We start from the raw sequence: 18,253 nt of genomic DNA on the forward strand, positions 1-18,253 counted from the left end.
GATCAAACAGCGTCAGTCACGATCAAGCAATCAGCATCAGACTGTATCAATCAATCAGAGTCAGAATCAATCATACCAGTCAGTATCAATCAATTAGTGTCAGTCAATATCAATCAATCAGAGAGGCTGGGTCAGAGTGAGATTGAAATTTAATCTTTCCTAGTACCTTCGGTAGTTGTGGCTAATGTTGTCTTCGCGGTTGTAGCTGTGAAACAACAAGAAATAAAAATAAGAACATAAGAACATAAGAAATAGGAGCAGGAGTAGGCCATCTAGCCCTTCGAGCCTGCCCTGCCATTCAATAAGATCATGGCTGATCTGTCGTGGCTCAGTTCCACTTTCCCGCCCTCTCCCCATAACCCTTAATCCCCTCTCTTATCAAGAACCCATCAACCCGCTTCTTAAAAATATTTAGCGAGGCAGCCTCCACCACTTCAACGGGCAGAGAATTCCAGAGATTCACCACTCTTTGAGTGAAGAAGTTCCTCCTCAACTCCGTTCTAAACCGCCCCCCCTTTATCTTGAGGCTGTGCCCCCTAGTCCTACTGTCTTTTTTGAGCGGGAAGAGTTTCTCCACCTCTGTCCTATCCATCCCATTCATCATCTTATACGTCTCAATGAGATCTCCCCTCATTCTTCTAAACTCTAACGAGTACAAGCCTAGTTTATTCAGCCTCTCCTCATAGCTCAATCCCCTCAACTCCGGTATCAGCCTGGTAAACCTCCTCTGCACTCCCTCCAGGGCCAAAATATCCTTGCGCAGGTGCGGCGCCCAAAACTGCACACAGTACTCCAGCTGCGGCCTCACCAATGCCCTATACAGCTGCAGCAAGACCTCCCTACTTTTATATTCAATCCCCCTCGCGATGAAGGCCAGCATCAGAATGAGATTCTGAGCCCAAGCACTGACGTACACGAGGGAAGAAAAATCAGGCAGAGACGAGCATAAGAATGATGTCAGTCAGTGTCATGGAGTGAATGTGAGATTCAGTCACTCAGTCTGAAACATCCAGCATCAAGATTAATAAATATGCTGCGGTCAGCATTAATCAATCAACTTACAATCAATCAATCAGCGTCAGTCAGTAACAATCAACCAGCTTCAGGCAGTGTCAAACAATCACTGTCAGACTGTACCAATCAATCAGCATCAGTCAGTATCAATCAATAAGTATCAGTCACAAACAATCAATACGTGTCAGAATCAATCAATCCATGTCAATCTGTATCAATCAATCAGTGTCGGACAGTATCAATCAATACTTGACAATCTGTACCAATCAATCAGTATCAGTCAGTATCAATCAATCAGTGTCAGTCAGTAACAACCAGTGTCAGTCTATATCAATCAATCACACCAGTCAGTATCAATCAATTAGTGTCAGTCAATATCAATCAATCAGAGAGGCTGGGTCAGACTGAGATTGAAATTTTATGTTTCCTTGTACCTTCGGTAGTTGTGGCTAATGTTGTCTTCGCGGTTGTAGCTGTGAAACAACAAGAAATAAAAATCAGAATGAGATTCTGTGCCCATGCACTGACGTACACGAGGGAACAAAAATCAGGCAGAGAAGAGCATAAGAATGATGTCAGTCAGTATCATTGAGTGACTGTGAGATTCTGTAACTCAGTCTGTAACACCCAGCATCAATATGAATAAATATGTTCCAGTCAGCATTAATCAATCAGCTTCGAATCAATCAATCAGAGTCAGTCAGTATCAAGCAATCAGCATCAGACTGTATCAATCAATCAGTGTCAGTGTCAATCACTGTCAGTCAACATCAATAAATCAGAGAGGCTGGGTCAGAGTGACATAGAAATTTAATCTTTCCTACTACCTTCGGTACTTGTGGCTAATGTTGTGTTAGCGGTTGTAGCTGTTAAACAACAAGAAATAAAAATCAGAATGAGATTCAATGCCCATGCACTGACATACACGAGGGAACAAAAATCAGGCAGAGACGAGCATAAGAATGATGTCAGTCAGTATCATTGAGTGAATGTGAGATTCAGTCACTCAGTCTGAAACATCCAGCATCAATATTAGTAAATATGCTCCAGTCAGCATTAATCAATCAACTTACAATCAATCAATCAGCGTCAGTCAGTATCTATCAATCAGCATCAGACTGTACCAATCAGTGTCAGAATCAATCAATTTGGAATCAATCAATCAGCGTCAGTCAGTATCAAGCAACCAGCATCAGACTGTATCAATCAATCAGTGTCAGTGTCAATCAATGTCAGTCAATATCAATAAATCAGTGTCAGTCAATATCAATCAATCAGAGAGGCTGGGTCAGAGTGAGATTTAAATTTAATGTTTCCTAGAACCTTCGGTAGTTGTGGCTAATGTTGTCTTTGCGGTTGTAGCTGTGAACCAACAAGAAATAAAAAACAGAGTGAGATTCTGTGCCCATGCACTGACGTACACGAGGGAACAAAAATCAGGCAGAGATGAGCATAAGAATGATGTCAGTCAGTATCATTGAGTGACTGTGACATTCAGTAACTCAGTCTGTAACATCCAGCATCAATATTAACAAACATGCTGCCATCATCATTAATCAATCAACTTAGAATCAATCAACCAGCGTCAGTCAGTATCAATCAACCAGCATCAGACTGTATGAATCAGTGTCAGAATCAATCAGCTTCGAATCAATCAATCAGTGTCAGTCAGGATCAAGCAATCAGCATCAGACTGTATCAATCAATCAGTGTCAGTGTCAATCAGTGTCAGTCAATATCAATAAATCAGTATCAGTCAATATCAATCAATCAGAGAGGCTGGGTCAGAGTGAAATTGAAATTTAATCTTTCCTAGTACCTTCGGTCGTTGTGGCTAATGTTGTCTTAGCGGTTGTAGCTGTGAAACAACAAGAAATAAAAATCAGAATGAGATTCTGTGCCCATGCACTGACGTACACGAGGGAACAAAAATCAGGCAGAGAAGAGCATAATAATGATGTCAGTCACGATCATTGAGTGACTGTGAGATTCAGGAACTCAGTCTGTAACATCCAGCATCAATATTAATAAATATGTTCCAGTCAGCATGAATCAATCAACATACAATCAATCAATCAGCGTCAGTCAGTGTCAATCTACCACTGTCAGACTGTATCAATCAATCAGCATCAGTCAGTATCAATCAATCAGTATCAGTCACTATCAATCAAAACGTGTCAGTATCAATCAATCCGTGACAATCTGTACCAATCAATCAGAGTCAGTCAGTATCAATCAATGTATGAATCAGTGTGAGAATCAATCAACTTGGAATCAATCAATCAGCGTCAGTCAGGTTCAAGCAATCAGCATCAGACTGTATCAATCAATCAGTGTCAGTGTGAATCAGTGATAGTCAATATCAATCAATCAGAGAGGCTGGGTCAGAGTGAGATTTAAATTAATCTTTCCTCGTACCTTCGGGAGTTGTGGCTAAAGTTGTCTCAGCGGTTGTAGCTGTTAAACAACAAGAAATAAAAATCAGAATGAGATTCTGTGCCCATGCACTGACGTACACGAGGGAACAAAAATCAGGCAGAGACGAGCCTAAGAATGATGTCAGTCAGTATCATTGAGTGACTGTGAGATTCAGTAACTCAGTCTGTAACATCCAGCATCAATATTAATAAAAACGTTCCAGTCAGCATTAATCAATCAACATACAATCAATCAATCAGCGTCAGTCAGTATCAATCAATCAGCTTCAGGCAATGTCAATCAATCACTGTCAGACTGTATCAATCAATCAGCATCAGTCAGTATCAATCAATCAGTATCAGTCACTAACAATCAATACGTGTCAGTGTCAATAAATCCGTGTCAATCTGTATCAATCAAACAGTGTCAGTCAGTATCAATCAATCCGTGACAATCTGTACCAATCAATCAGTATCAGTCAGTATCAATCAATCAGTGTCAGTCAGTATCAATTAGTGTCAGTCTATATCAATCAATCATACCAGTCAGTATCAATCAATTAGTGTCAGTCAATATCAATCAATCAGAGAGGCTGGGTCAGACTGAGATTGAAATTTAATCTTTCCTAGTACCTTCGGTAGTTGCGCCTAATGTTGTCTTAGCGGTTGTAGCTGTGAAACAACAAGAAATAAAAATCAGAATGAGATTCTGTGCCCATGCACTGACGTACACGAGGGAACAAAATTCAGGCAGTGACGAACATAAGAATGATGTCAGTCAGGATCATTGAGTGACTGTGAGATTCAGTAACTCAGTCTGTAACATCCAGCATCAATATCAATAAATATGCTGCGGTCAGCATTAATCAATCAACATACAATCAATCAATCAGCGTCAGTCAGTATCAATCAGTCAGTGTCAGACTGGATCAATCAATTAGCATCAGTCAGCATCAATCAATCAGTATCAGTCACTATCAATCAATATGTGACAGTATCAATCAATCCGAGACTATCTGTACCAATCAATCAGTTTCAGTCAAGATCAATCAATCAATCAGTGTCAGTCTGTATCAATCAGCGTCAGTCTATATCAATCAATCATACCAGTCAGTATCAATCAATTAGTGTCACTTAATATCAATCAATCAGAGAGGCTGGTTCAGAGTGAGATTGAAATTTAATCATTCCTAGTACCTTCGGTAGTTGTGGCTAAAGTTGTCTTAGCGGTTGTACCTGTTAAACAACAAGAAAAAAAAATCAGAATGAGATTCTGTGCCCATGCACTGACGTACACGAGGGAACAAAAATCAGGCAGAGAAGAGCATAAGAATGATGTCAGTCAGTATCATTGAGTGACTGTGAGATTCAGTCACTCAGTCTGTAACATCCAGCATCAAAATTAATAAATATGCTCCTGTCAGTATTAATCAATCAATTTAGAATCAATCAATCAGCGTCAGTCAGCATCAATCAATCAGCTTCAGGCAGTGTCAATCAACCACTGACAGACTGTATCAATCAATCAGCATCAGTCAGTATCAATCAATCAGTGTCAGTCACTATCAATCAAAACGTGTCAGTATCAACCAGTCCGTGCCAATCTGTATCAATCAATCAGTGTCAGTCAGTATCAATCAATCCGTGACAATCTGTACCAATCAATCAGTGACAGTCAGTATCAATCAATGTATGAATCAGTGTCAGAATCAATCAACTTGGAATCAATCAATCAGCGACAGTCAGGTTCAAGCAATCAGCATCAGACTGTATCAATCAATCAGTGTCAGTGTCAATCAGTGTCAGTCAATATCAATAAATCAGTATCAGTCAATATCAATCAATCCGAGAGGCTGGGTCAGAGTGAGACTGAAATTTATTCTTTCCTAGTACCTTCGGGAGTGGTGGCTAATGTTGTCTTAGCGGTTGTGGCTGTTAAACAACAAGAAATAAAAATCAGAATGAGATTCTGTGCCCAAGCACTGACGTACACGAGGGAACAAAAATCAGGCAGAGACGAGCATAAGAATGATGTCAGTCAGGATCATTGAGTGACTGTGAGATTCAGTCACTCAGTTTGAAACATCCAGCATCAAGAGTAATAAATATGCTGCGGTCAGCATTAATCAATCAACTTACAATCAATCAATCAGCGTCAGTCAGTATCAATCAACCAGCTTCAGGCAATGTCAAACAATCACTGTCAGATTGTACCAATCAATCAGCATCAGTCAGTATCAATCAATGAGTATCAGTCACTATTAATCAATACGTGTCAGTATCAATCAATCCATGTCAATCTGTATCAATTAATCAGTGCCAGTCAGTATCAATCAATCTGTGACAATCTGCATCAATCAATCAGTATCAGTCAGTATCAATCAATCAGTGTCAGTCAGTATCAACCAGTGTCAGTCTATATCAATCAATCATACCAGTCAGTATCAATCAATTAGTGTCAGTCAATATCAATCAATCAGAGAGGCTGGGTCATCGTGAGATTGAAATATAATCTTTCCTAGTACCTTCGGTAGTTGTGGCTAATGTTGTCTTAGCTGTTGTAGCTGTGAAACAACAAGAAATAAAAATCAGAATGAGATTCTGTGCCCATACACTGACGTTCTCGAGGGAACAAAAATCAGGCACAGACGAGCATAAGAATGATGTCAGTCAGTATCATTGAGTGACTGTGAGATTCAGTCACCCAGTCTGTAACATCCAGTGTCAATATTAATAAATATGCTGCGGACAGCATTGATCAATCAACTTACAATCAATCAATCAATCAGCGTCAGTCAGTATCAATCAATCAGCATCAGACTGTATCAATCAGTGTCAGAATCCATCAATTTGGAATCAATCAATCAGCGTCAGTCACTATCAAGCAACCAGCATCAGACTGCATCAATCAGTCAGTGTCAGTGTCAATCAATGTCAGTCAATATCAATAAATCAGTATCAGTCAATATCAATCAATCAGAGTGGCTGGGTCAGAGTGAGATTGAAATTTAATGTTTCCTAGTACCTTCGGTCGTTGTGGCTAATGTTGTCTTCGCGGTTGTAGCTGTTAAACAACAAGAAATAAAAATCAGAATGAGATTCAGTGCCCATGCACTGACGAACACGAGGGAACAAAAATCAGGCAGAGACGAGCATAAGAACGATGTCAGTCAGTATCATTGAGTGACTGTGAGATTCAGTAACTCAGTCTGTAACATCCAGCATCAAGATTAATAAATATGCAGCGGTCAGCATTAATCAATTAACTTACAATCAATCAATCAGCGTCAGTCAGTATCAATCAACCAGCTGCAGGCAGTGTCAAACAATCACTGTCAGACTGTACCAATCAATCAGCATCAGTCAGTATCAATCAATCAGTATCAGTCACTAACAATCAATACGTGTCAGCATCAATCAATCCATGTCAATCTGTATCAATCAATCAGTGTCAGTCAGTATCAATCAATCTGTGACAATCTGCATCAATCAATCAGTATCAGTCAGTATCAATCAATCAGTGTCAGTCAGTATCAACCAGTGTCAATCTATAATGGAAGGATCCCTGGAGCAGTATGTGGATAGCCCGACCAGGGAGGGGGCTATACTGGACTTGGTTCTGGGGAATGAGCCTGGGCAGGTGGTTGACGTTGAAGTAGGAGAGCAGGTGGCTAACAGTGACCACAACTCTGTCTGGTTTAAGATATTAATGGATAAAGATGAAGCCTGTCCTAAGGGGAGGGTGTTAAACTGGGGGAGGGCTAGATACAACCGGATTAGGCAGGATCTTAAAGATACGGACTGGGGTAAGCTGCTTGATGGCAGGTCGACAAGCTGGGTATGTGGGAGTCTCTCAAGGGAAAACTAAAATCTTTGCAGGAAAGGCACGTGCCGGTCAAGAGGAAGGATGGGAAGGGTAGGATTAGAGAGCCGTGGGTAACTAGGGATATTGAGGACCTGGTCAGGAGGAAGAGAGAGGCGTACATTAGATCTAGGCATTTGAGGACAGAGATAGCGTTAGAAGAATACAGAGAATGTAGGAGAGAACTTAAAAGGGGCATCAGAAAGGCAAAAAGGGGCCATGAAATGGCTTTGGCGGGTAGGATTAAAGAAAATCCTAAGGCATTTTACTCCTATGTTAGAAATAAAAGGATGGTTAGAGGGAAGATTGGTCCTCTCAGGGACAGAGGAGGGGAACTATGCTTGGAGCCTGGGGGAATGGGGGAGATCCTGAATGAATACTTTGCGTCGGTATTCACGCAGGAGAGGGGCCTGATGTCTGGTGCTGTGCTTGAGGAGTTTGAGGATCCGTTGAGGGATATAGTCATCACGAGGGAAGAGGTGTTGGGACTTTTAGACAGTATAAAGACGGATAAATCTCCGGGGCCTGATGGCATCTATCCCAGGCTGTTAAGGGAGGTGAGGGATGAAATTGCTGGGCCTCTGACGCAAATCTTTGTCTCTTCTTTGGACACAGGTGAGGTCCCAGAGGATTGGCGCATTGCAAATGTAGTACCGTTGTTTAAGAAGGGTCTCAGAGGGATAACCCAGGGAATTATAGGCCGGTGAGCTTGACTTCAGTTATAGGCAAGCTAATGGAGAGGATCCTCAAGGATAGGATGTATGAACATCTGGAGCGCTGCAATCTGATCAGGGATACGCAGCATGGCTTCGTTACAGGGAGGTCGTGCCTTACGAATCTAGTGGAATTTTTTGAAGAGGTGACAAAAACGGTTGACGAAGGACAAGCCGTTGATGTTGTCTATATGGATTTCAGTAAGGCGTTTGACAAGGTCCCTCATGGTAGGCTGATAGAAAAGGTGAAGGCTCATGGGATACAAGGTCAGGTATGTAGATGGGTGGAGAACTGGCTTGGGAGGAGGAGACAGCGAGTAGTAGTGGAAGGCTCCTTTTCCAATTGGAGGCCTGTCACCAGTGGCGTGCCGCAGGGCTCGGTACTTGGACCTCTTCTATTTGTGGTATATATTAATGACTTGGAAGAGGGGGTAGGTGGTGTGATCAGCAAATTTGCTGATGACACCAAGATGGTTGGATTGGCGGGTACTGAGGAGCAGTGCCTGGCAATGCAACAGGACATAGACAGGCTGGTAGATTGGGCAGATAGATGGCAAATGGAATTTAATCCGGAGAAATGCGAGGTGATGCACTTTGGCCGGAATAATGTGGAGGGGAGTTATACGATAAAAGGTAGAACTATCCGGAGTATAGATACGCAGAGAGACCTGGGGGTGCAAGTGCACAAGTCCCTGAAGGTGTCGGTACAGGTGCAGAATGTGATGAGGAAAGCGTATGGTATGTTAGCCTTCATAGGAAGAGGTATAGAATATAAGAGTAGGAGTCTGATGTTGCAGTTGTATAGAACGTTGGTTAGGCCTCACTTGGAGTACTGCGTCCAGTTCTGGTCGCCGTACTACCGGAAGGATGTAGAGATCCTGGAGAGAGTGCAGAGGAGATTTACCAGGATGTTGCCTGGTATGGAAGGGCTGTCTTACGAGGAAAGATTGAATGAACTTGGGCTGTTTTCCCTTGAGAGACGTCGGCTGAGGGGGGATCTAATAGAGGTTTATAAGATTATGAAGGGGATAGATAGAGTAAATGGTGGTAAGCTTTTTCCGCTACAAGAAATGGATAGAACGAGGGGTCACGGGCTTAGGGTGAGGGGGGCTAGGTATAAGACAAATATTAGAGGGCAGTTTTTCACGCAAAGGGTAGTGGGGGTGTGGAATGCACTGCCGAGTAAGGTGGTGGAAGCAGGCACGCTAGGGTTGTTTAAGAGTCACTTAGACAGCCACATGAGCGGGCTACATATAGGGGGATATAGTAGGCCTTACTGAACATTGTAGGCTTGGGAATACGTTTTGCCTCAGGAATGTTAGTCTTTGCCTGTTTAATAATGAATTTTTTTGTCTCCACAGGCATTTAAGTCCAGCAAGGGGCATGCAGGCGGCAGGTTGTAGTGGGCTGCTCTTGGATGTTGCTTCGGGAGTTGCCTATTGCTTCATGTCGTTAGTGTGCTTAAACTGGACCATCTCGAGGGCAACATGACAGCTCAGAGACTATCTCTGTTGCTGTGCGGACACATGGATTTGGGCCTGTGTCTGTGGGAGTTTGCACGTTCTCCCCGTGGTTGCGTGGGTTTCCTCCGGGTGCTCCGGTTTCCTCCCACATCCCCCAAAGATGTGCTTTTAGGCTGATTGATTGGGTACTAAAATTGTCCCTAAATTGGACCTCCCTGATCCTCGCACGTTAGGCGTAGACTAAAATCATGAATAGGTCACTGAGATAGTAGGACGGCGGCGCGGGCTCGTTGGGCCGAAGGGCCTGTTTCCCGTGCTGTGTTGTTCTTTGTTCTTTGTTCTATATCAATCAATCATACCAGTCAGTATCAATCAATTAGTGTCAGTCAATATCAATCAGAGAGGCCGGGTCATCGTGAGATTGAAATTTAATCTTTCCTAGTACCTTCGGTAGTTGTGGCTAATGTTGTCTTAGTGGTTGTAGCTGTGAAACAACAAGAAACATAAATCAGAATGAGATTCTGTGCCCATGCACTGACGTACACGAGGGAACAAAAATCAGGCAGTGACGAGCATAAGAATGATGTCAGTCAGGATCACTGAGTGACTGTGAGATTCAGTCACTCAGTCTGTAACATCCAGCATCAACATTAATAAATATGCTCCAGTCAGTATTAATCAGTCAACTTCGAATCAATCAATCAGCGTCAGTCAGTATCAATCAATCAACTTCAGGCAGTGTCAATCAATCACTGTCAGACTGTATCAATCAATCAGCATCAGTCAGTATCAATCAATCAGTATCAGTCACTATCAATCAAAACGTGACAGTATCAATCAATCCGTGACAATCTGTACCAATCAATTAGTGTCAGTCAGTGTCAATCAATGTATGAATCAGTGTGAGAATCAATCAACTTGGAATCAATCAATCAGCGTCAGTCAGGTTCAAGCAATCAGCATCAGACTGTATCAATCAATCAGTTTCAGTGTCAATCACTGAAAATCAATATCAATCAATCAGAGAGGCTTGGTCAGAGTGAGATTGAAATTTAATCTTTCCTCGTACCTTCGGGAGTTGTGGCTAATGTTGTCTTAGCGGTTGTAGCTGTTAAACAACAAGAAATAAAAATCAGAATGAGATTCTGTGCCCATGCACTGATGTACATAAGGGAACTAAAATCAGGCAGAGAAGAGCATAAGAATGATGTCAGTCAGTATCATTGACTGACTGTGAGACTCAGTCACTCAGTCTGTAACATCCAGCATCAATATTAATAAATATGTTCCAGTCAGCATTAATCAATCAACATACAATCAATCAATCAGCGCCAGTGAATATCAATCAATCAGTGTCTGACTGGATCAATCAATTAGCATCAGTCAGTATCATTCAATCAGTATCAGTCACGATGAATCAATATGTGTCAGTATCAATCAATCCGTGACAATCTGTACCAATCAATCAGAATCAGTCAGGACCAATCAATCAGTGTCAGGCAGTATCAATCAGTGTCAGTCTATATCAATCAATCACACCAGTCAGTATCAATCAATTAGTGTCAGTCAATATCAATCAATCAGAGAGGCTGGGTCAGACAGAGATTGAAATTTAATATTTCCTAGTACCTTCGGTAGTTGAGGCTAATGTTGTCTCAGCGGTTGTAGCTGTGAAACAACAAGAAATAAAAATCACAATGAGATTCTGTGCCCATGCACTGACGTACACGAGGGAATAAAAATCAGGCAGGGACGAGCATAAGAATGATGTCAGTCAGGATCACTGAGTGACTGTGAGATTCAGTCACACAGTCTGTAACATCCAGCATCAATATTCATAAACATGCTGCGGTCAGCATTGATCAATCAACTTAGAATCAATCAATCAATCAGCATCAGTCAGTATCAATCAATCAGCATTAGACTGTAACAGTGTCAGAATCAATCAACTTGGAATCAATAAATCAGCGCCAGTCAGTATCAAGCAATCAGCATCAGACTGATAATGATAATTATCATAATGATAATTATTATAATTATTATAATTATCATAATGATAATGATAAGACGAGCATAAGAATGATGTCAGTCAGTATCATTGAGTGACTGTGAGATTCAGTAACTCAGTCTGTAACATCCAGCATTAATATTAATAAATATGCTGCGGTCAGTATTAATCTATCAACTTAGAATCAATCAATCAGCGTCAGTCAGTATCAATCAATCAGCTCCAGACAGTGTCAATCAATCACTGTCAGACAGTATCAATCAATCAGCATCAGTCAGTATCAATCAATCAGTATCTGTCACTATCAATCAATACGTGTCAGTATCAATCAATCCGTGTCAATCTGTATCAATCAATCAGTGTCAGGCAGTATCAATCAATCTGTGACAATCTGGACCAATCAATCAGTATCAATCAATGTATGAATCAGTGTCAGAATCAATCAACTTGGAATCAATCAATCAGCGTCAGTCAGGATCAAGCAATCAGCATCAGACTGTATCAATCAATCAGTGTCAGTGTCAAGAAGGCGTTTGACAAGGTACCTCACAAGAGGTTATTGCAGAAGGTCAGGGGACATGGAGTTGGGGGTAGGGTGTTAGCGTGGATAGAGGATTGGTTGTCAAATAGGAGGCAGAGAGTGGGGGTCAATGGGTGTTATTCGGATTGGCGGTTGGTGACTAGTGGAATGCCCCAGGGGTCGGTGCTGGGGCCTCAGCTATTTACCATTTATATAGATGATCTGGAGGAGGGAACCGAGTGCAGGGTGTCGAAATTTGCTGATGACACCAAGATTGGGGGAAAGGCAAATTGTGCAGAGGGTGTGGAGAGTCTGCAGAAGGATCTAGATAGGCTGGGCGAATGGGCCAGGAAATGGCAAATGGAATTTGATGTTGGCAAGTGCGAGGTGGTCCACTTTGGTAGGAAGAATGGTAGGAAGGACTATTACTTACGTGGCGAAAACCTGCAGCAGGCGACGGTGCACAGGGACCTCGGGGTCCTTGTGCATGAGTCGCAAAAACCCAGCTTGCAGGTGCAGCAGGTGGTCAGGAAGGCGAATGGGATGCTGGCCTTCATAGCGAGGGGGATTGAATATAAAAGTAGGGAGGTCTTGCTGCAGCTGTATAGGGCATTGGTGAGGCCGCAGCTGGAGTACTGTGTGCAGTTTTGGGCGCCGCACCTGCGCAAGGATATTTTGGCCCTGGAGGGAGTGCAGAGGAGGTTTACTAGGCTGATACCGGAGTTGAGGGGATTGAGCTATGAGGAGAGGCTGAATAAACTAGGCTTGTACTCGTTAGAGTTTAGAAGAATGAGGGGAGATCTCATTGAGACATATAAGATGATGAATGGGATGGATAGGATAGAGGTGGAGAGACTCTTCCCGCTCAAAAAAGACAGTAGGACTAGGGGGCACAGCCTCAAGATAAAGGGGAGGCGGTTTAGAACGGAGTTGAGGAGGAACTTCTTCACTCAAAGGGTGGTGAATCTCTGGAATTCTCTGCCCGTTGAAGTGGTGGAGGCTGCCTCGCTAAATATTTTTAAGAAGCGGGTTGATGGGTTCTTGATAAGAGAGGGGATTAAGGGTTATGGGGAGAGGGCGGGAAAGTGGAACTGAGCCACGACAGATCAGCCATGGTCTTACTGAATGGCGGGGCAGGCTCGAAGGGCTAGATGGCCTACTCCTGCTCCTATTTCTGATGCTCTTATGTTCTTATGTTCAATCAGTGTCAGTCAATATCAATCAATCAGAGAGGCTGGGTCAGATTAAAATTTAATCTTTCCTCGTACCTTCAGGAGTTATAGCTAATGTTGTCTTTGCGGTTGTAGCTGTGAAACAACAAGAAATAAAAATCACAATGAGATTCTGTGCCCATGCACTGACGTACACGAGGGAACAAAAATCAGGCAGAGACAAGCATTAGAATGATGTCAGTCAGGATCATTGAGTGACTGTGAGATTCAGTCACTCAGTCTGAAACATCCAGCATCAATATTAATAAATATGTTCCAGACAGTATTAATCAATCAATTTAGAATCAATCAATCAGCGTCAGTCAGCATCAATCAATCAGCTTCAGGCAGTGTCAATCAACCACTGTCAGACTGTATCAATCAATCAGCATCAGTCAGTATCAATCAATCAGTATCAGACACTATCAATCAAAACGTGTCAGTATCAACCAGTCCGTGCCAATCTGTATCAATCAATCAGTGTCAGTCATTATCAATCAATCCGTGACAATCTGTACCAATCAACCAGGGTCAGTCAGTATCAATCAATCAGCATCAGACTGTATCAATTAGTGTCACGATCAATCGACTTGGAATCAATCAATCAGCGTCAGTCAGTATCAAGCAATCAGCATCAGACTGTATCAATCAATCAGTGTCAGAGTCAATCACTGTCAGTCAATATCAATAAATCAGTGTCAGTCAATATCACTCAATCAGAGAGGCTGGGTCAGAGTGAAATTGAAATTTAATCTTTCCTAGTACCTTCGGTAGTTGTGGCTAATGTTGTCTTAGCGGTTGTAGCTGTGAAACAACAAGAAATAAAAATAAGAGTGAGATTCTGTGCCCATGCACTGACGTACACGAGGCGAACAAAAATCAGGCAGTGACGAGCATAAGAATGATGTGAGTCAGTATCATTGAGTGACTGTGAGATTCAGTAACTCAGTCTGTAACATCCAGCATCAATATTAATAAATATGCAGCAGTCAGTATTAAACAATCAACTTACAATCAATCGAACAGCGTCCGTCAGTATCAATCAATCAGCATCAGGCAATGTCAATCAATCACTGTCAGACTGTATCAATCAATCAGCATCAGTCAGTATCAATCAATCAGTATCAGTCACTATCAATCAATACATGTCAGTATCAATCAATCCGTGACAATCTGTATCAATCAATCAGTGTCAGTCAGTATCAATCAATCAGTATCAGTCACTATCAATCAATACATGTCAGTATCAATTAATCCGTGACAATCAGTACCAATCAATCAGTATCAGTCAGTATCAATCAATCTGTGACAATCTGTACCAATCAATCAGTATCAGTCAGTATCAATCAATCAGTGTCAGTATCAATCAGTGTCAGACTATATCAATCAATCATACCAGTCAGTATCAATCAATTAGTGGCAGTCAATATCAATCAATCAGAGAGGCTGGGACAGACTGAGATTGAAATTTAATCTTTCCTAGTACCTTCGGTCGTTGTGGCTAATGTTGTCTTAGTGGTTGTAGCTGTGAAACAACAAGAAATAAGAATCAGAATGTGATTCTGCGCCCATGCACTGACGTACACGAGGGAACAAAAATCAGGCAGAGACGAGCGTAAGAATGATGTCAGTCAGGATCATTGAGTGACTGTGAGATTCAGTAACTCAGTCTGTAACATCCAGCATCAATATTAATAAATATACTGAGGTCAGCATTAATCAATCAACATACAATCAATCAATCAGCGTCAGTCAGTATCAATCAATCAGTGTCAGACTGGATCAATAAAATAGCATCAGTCAGTATCAATCAACCAGCATCAGTCATTATCAATCAATATGTGTCAGTATCAATCAAACCGTGACAATCTGCACCAATCAATCAGTATCAGTCAGTATCAATCAATCAGTGTCAGTCAGTATCAACCAGTGTCAGTCTACATCAATCAATCATACCAGTCAGTATCAATCAATTAGTGTCAGTCAATATCAATCAATCAGAGAGGCTGGGTCAGACTGAGGTTGAAATTTAATGTTTCCTAGTACCTTCGGGAGTTGTGGCTAATGTTGTCTCAGCGGTTGTAGCTGTGAAACAACAAGAAATAAAAATCAGAATGAGATTCTGAGCCCATGCACTGACGTACACGAGGGAACAAGAATCAGGCAGAGACGAGCATAAGAGTGATGTCAGTCAGGATCATTGAGTGACTGTGAGATTCAGTCATTCAGTCTGAAACATCCAGCGTCAATATCAATAAATATGCTGCGGTCAGCATTAATAAATCAACTTACAATCAATCAATCAGCGTCAGTCAGTATCAACCCATCAGCTTCAGACTGTATCAATCACTGTCAGAATCAATCAATTTGAAATCAATCAATCAGCGTCAGTCAGTTGCAATCAATCAGCTTCAGGCAATGTCAATCAATCACGGTCAGACTGCATCAATCAACCAGCATCAGTCAGTATCAATCAATCAGTATCAGTCAATAACAATCAATACTTGTCAGCATCAATCAATCCGTGTCAATCTGTATCAATCAATCAGTGTCAGTCAGTATCAATCAGTCCTTGACAATCTGCACCAATCAATCAGTATCAGTCAGTATCAATCAATCAGTGTCAGTCAGTATCAACCAGTGTCAGTCTATATCAATCAATCATACCAGTCAGTATCAATCAATTAGTGTCAGTCAATATCAATCAATCAGAGAGGCTGGGTTATCGTGAGATTGAAATTTAATCTTTCCTAGTACATTCGTTAGTTGTGGCTAATGTTGTCTTTGCGGTTGTAGCTGTGAAACAACAAGAAATAAAAATCAGAATGAGATTCTGCGTCCATGCACTGACGTACACGAGGGAACAAAAATCAGGCAGAGACGAGCATAAGAATGATGTCAGTCAGGATCATTGAGTGACTGTGAGATTCAGTAACTCAGACGGTAACATCCAGCATCAATATTAATAAATATGCTGCGGTCAGCATTAATCAATCAACTTACAATCAACCAACCACTGTCAGTCAGTGTCAATCAATCAGCATCAGACTGTATCAATCAGTGTCAGAATCAATCAACTTGGAATCAATCAATCAGCGTCAGTCAGGTTCAAGCAATCAGCATCAGACTGTATCAATCAATCAGTGTCAGTGTCAATTAGTGTCAGTCAATATCAATAAATCAGTATCAGTCAATATCAATCAATCAGAGAGGCTGGGTCAGAGTGAGATTGAAATTTATACTTTCCTCGTACCTTCGGGAGTTGTGGCTAATGTTGTCTTCGCGGTTGTAGCTGTTAAACAACAGGAAATAAAAATCAGAATGAGATTCTGCGCCCAAGCACTGGCATACACGAGGGAACAAAAATCAGGCAGAGACGAGCATAAGAATGATGTCAGTCAGGATCATTGAGTGACTGTGAGATTCAGTCACTCAGTCTGAAACATCCAGCGCCAATATCAATAAATATGCTGCGGTCAGCATTAATCAATCAACTTACAATCAATCAATCAATCAGTGTCAGTCAGTATCAATCTATCAGCTTCAGTCTGTATCAATCAGTGTCAGAATCAATCAATTTGGAATCAATCAATCAGCGTCAGTCACTATCAAGCAACCAGCATCAGACTGCATCAATCAATCAGTGTCAGTGTCAGTCAATGTCAGTCAACATCAATAAATCAGTGTCAGTCAATATCAATCAATCAGAGAGGCTGGGTCAGAGTGAGATTGAAATTTAATGTTTCCTACTACCTTCGGGAGTTGTGGCTAATGTTGTCTTTGCGGTTGTAGCTGTTAAACAACAAGAAATAAAAATCGGAATGAGATTCTATGCCCGAGCGCTGACGAACACGAGGGAACAAAAATCAGGCAGAGACGAGCGTAATAATGATGTCAGTCAGTATCATTGAGTGACTGTGAGATTCAGTCACTCAGTCTGTAACATCCAGCATCAAGATTAATAAATATGCAGCAGTCAGAATTAAACAATCAACTTACAATCAATCAATCAGCGACAGTCAGTATCAATCAATCAGCTTCAGGCAATGTCAATAAATCACTGTCAGACTGTATCAATCAATCAGCATCAGTCAGTATCAATCAATCAGTATCAGTCACTATCAATCAATACGTATCAGTATCAATCAATCCGTGTCAATCTGTATCAATCAATCAGTGTCAGTCAGTATCAATCAATCCGTGACAATCTGTACCAATCAATCAGTATCAATCAATCAGTGTCAGTATCAATCAGTGTCAGTCTATATCAATCAATCATACCAGTCAGTATCAATCAATTAGTGTCAGTCAATATCAATCAATCAGAGAGGCTGGGTCAGACTGAGATTGAAATTTAATGTTTCCTAGTACCTTCGGTAGTTGTGGCTAATGTTGTCTTAGCGGTTGTAGCTGTGAAACAACAAGAAATAAAAATCAGAATGAGATTCTGTGCCCATGCACTGACGTACACGAGGGAACAAAAATCAGGCAGAGACAAGCATAAGAATGATGTCAGTCAGTATCATTGAGAGACTGTGAGATTCAGTAACTCAGTCTGTAACATCCAGCATCAATATTAATAAATATGCAGCAGTCAGCATCAATCAATCAACTTAGAATCAATCAACCAGCGTCAGTCAGTATCAATCAACGAGCATCAGACTGTATGAATCAGTGTCAGAATCAATCAGCTTCGAATCAATCAATCAGTGTCAGTCAGGATCAAGCAATCAGCATCAGACTGTATCAATCAATCAGTGTCAGTGTCAATCAGTGTCAGTCAATATCAATAAATCAGTATCAGTCAATATCAATCAATCAGAGAGGCTGGGTCAGAGTGAAATTGAAATTTCATCTTTCCTAGTACCTTCGGTCGTTGTGGCTAATGTTGTCTTAGCGGTTGTAGCTGTGAAACAACAAGAAAAAAAAATCAGAAGGAGATTCTGTGCCCAAGCACTGACGTACACGAGGGAACAAAAATCAGGCAGAGAAGAGCATAAGAATGATGTCAGTCAGTATCATTGAGTGACTGTGAGATTCAGTCA

This window comes from Carcharhinus amblyrhynchos, chromosome 1, assembly GCF_965287045.1.
Source record: "Carcharhinus amblyrhynchos chromosome 1, sCarAmb.v2.hapA, whole genome shotgun sequence".
Classification (NCBI taxonomy): Eukaryota; Metazoa; Chordata; class Chondrichthyes; order Carcharhiniformes; family Carcharhinidae; genus Carcharhinus; species Carcharhinus amblyrhynchos.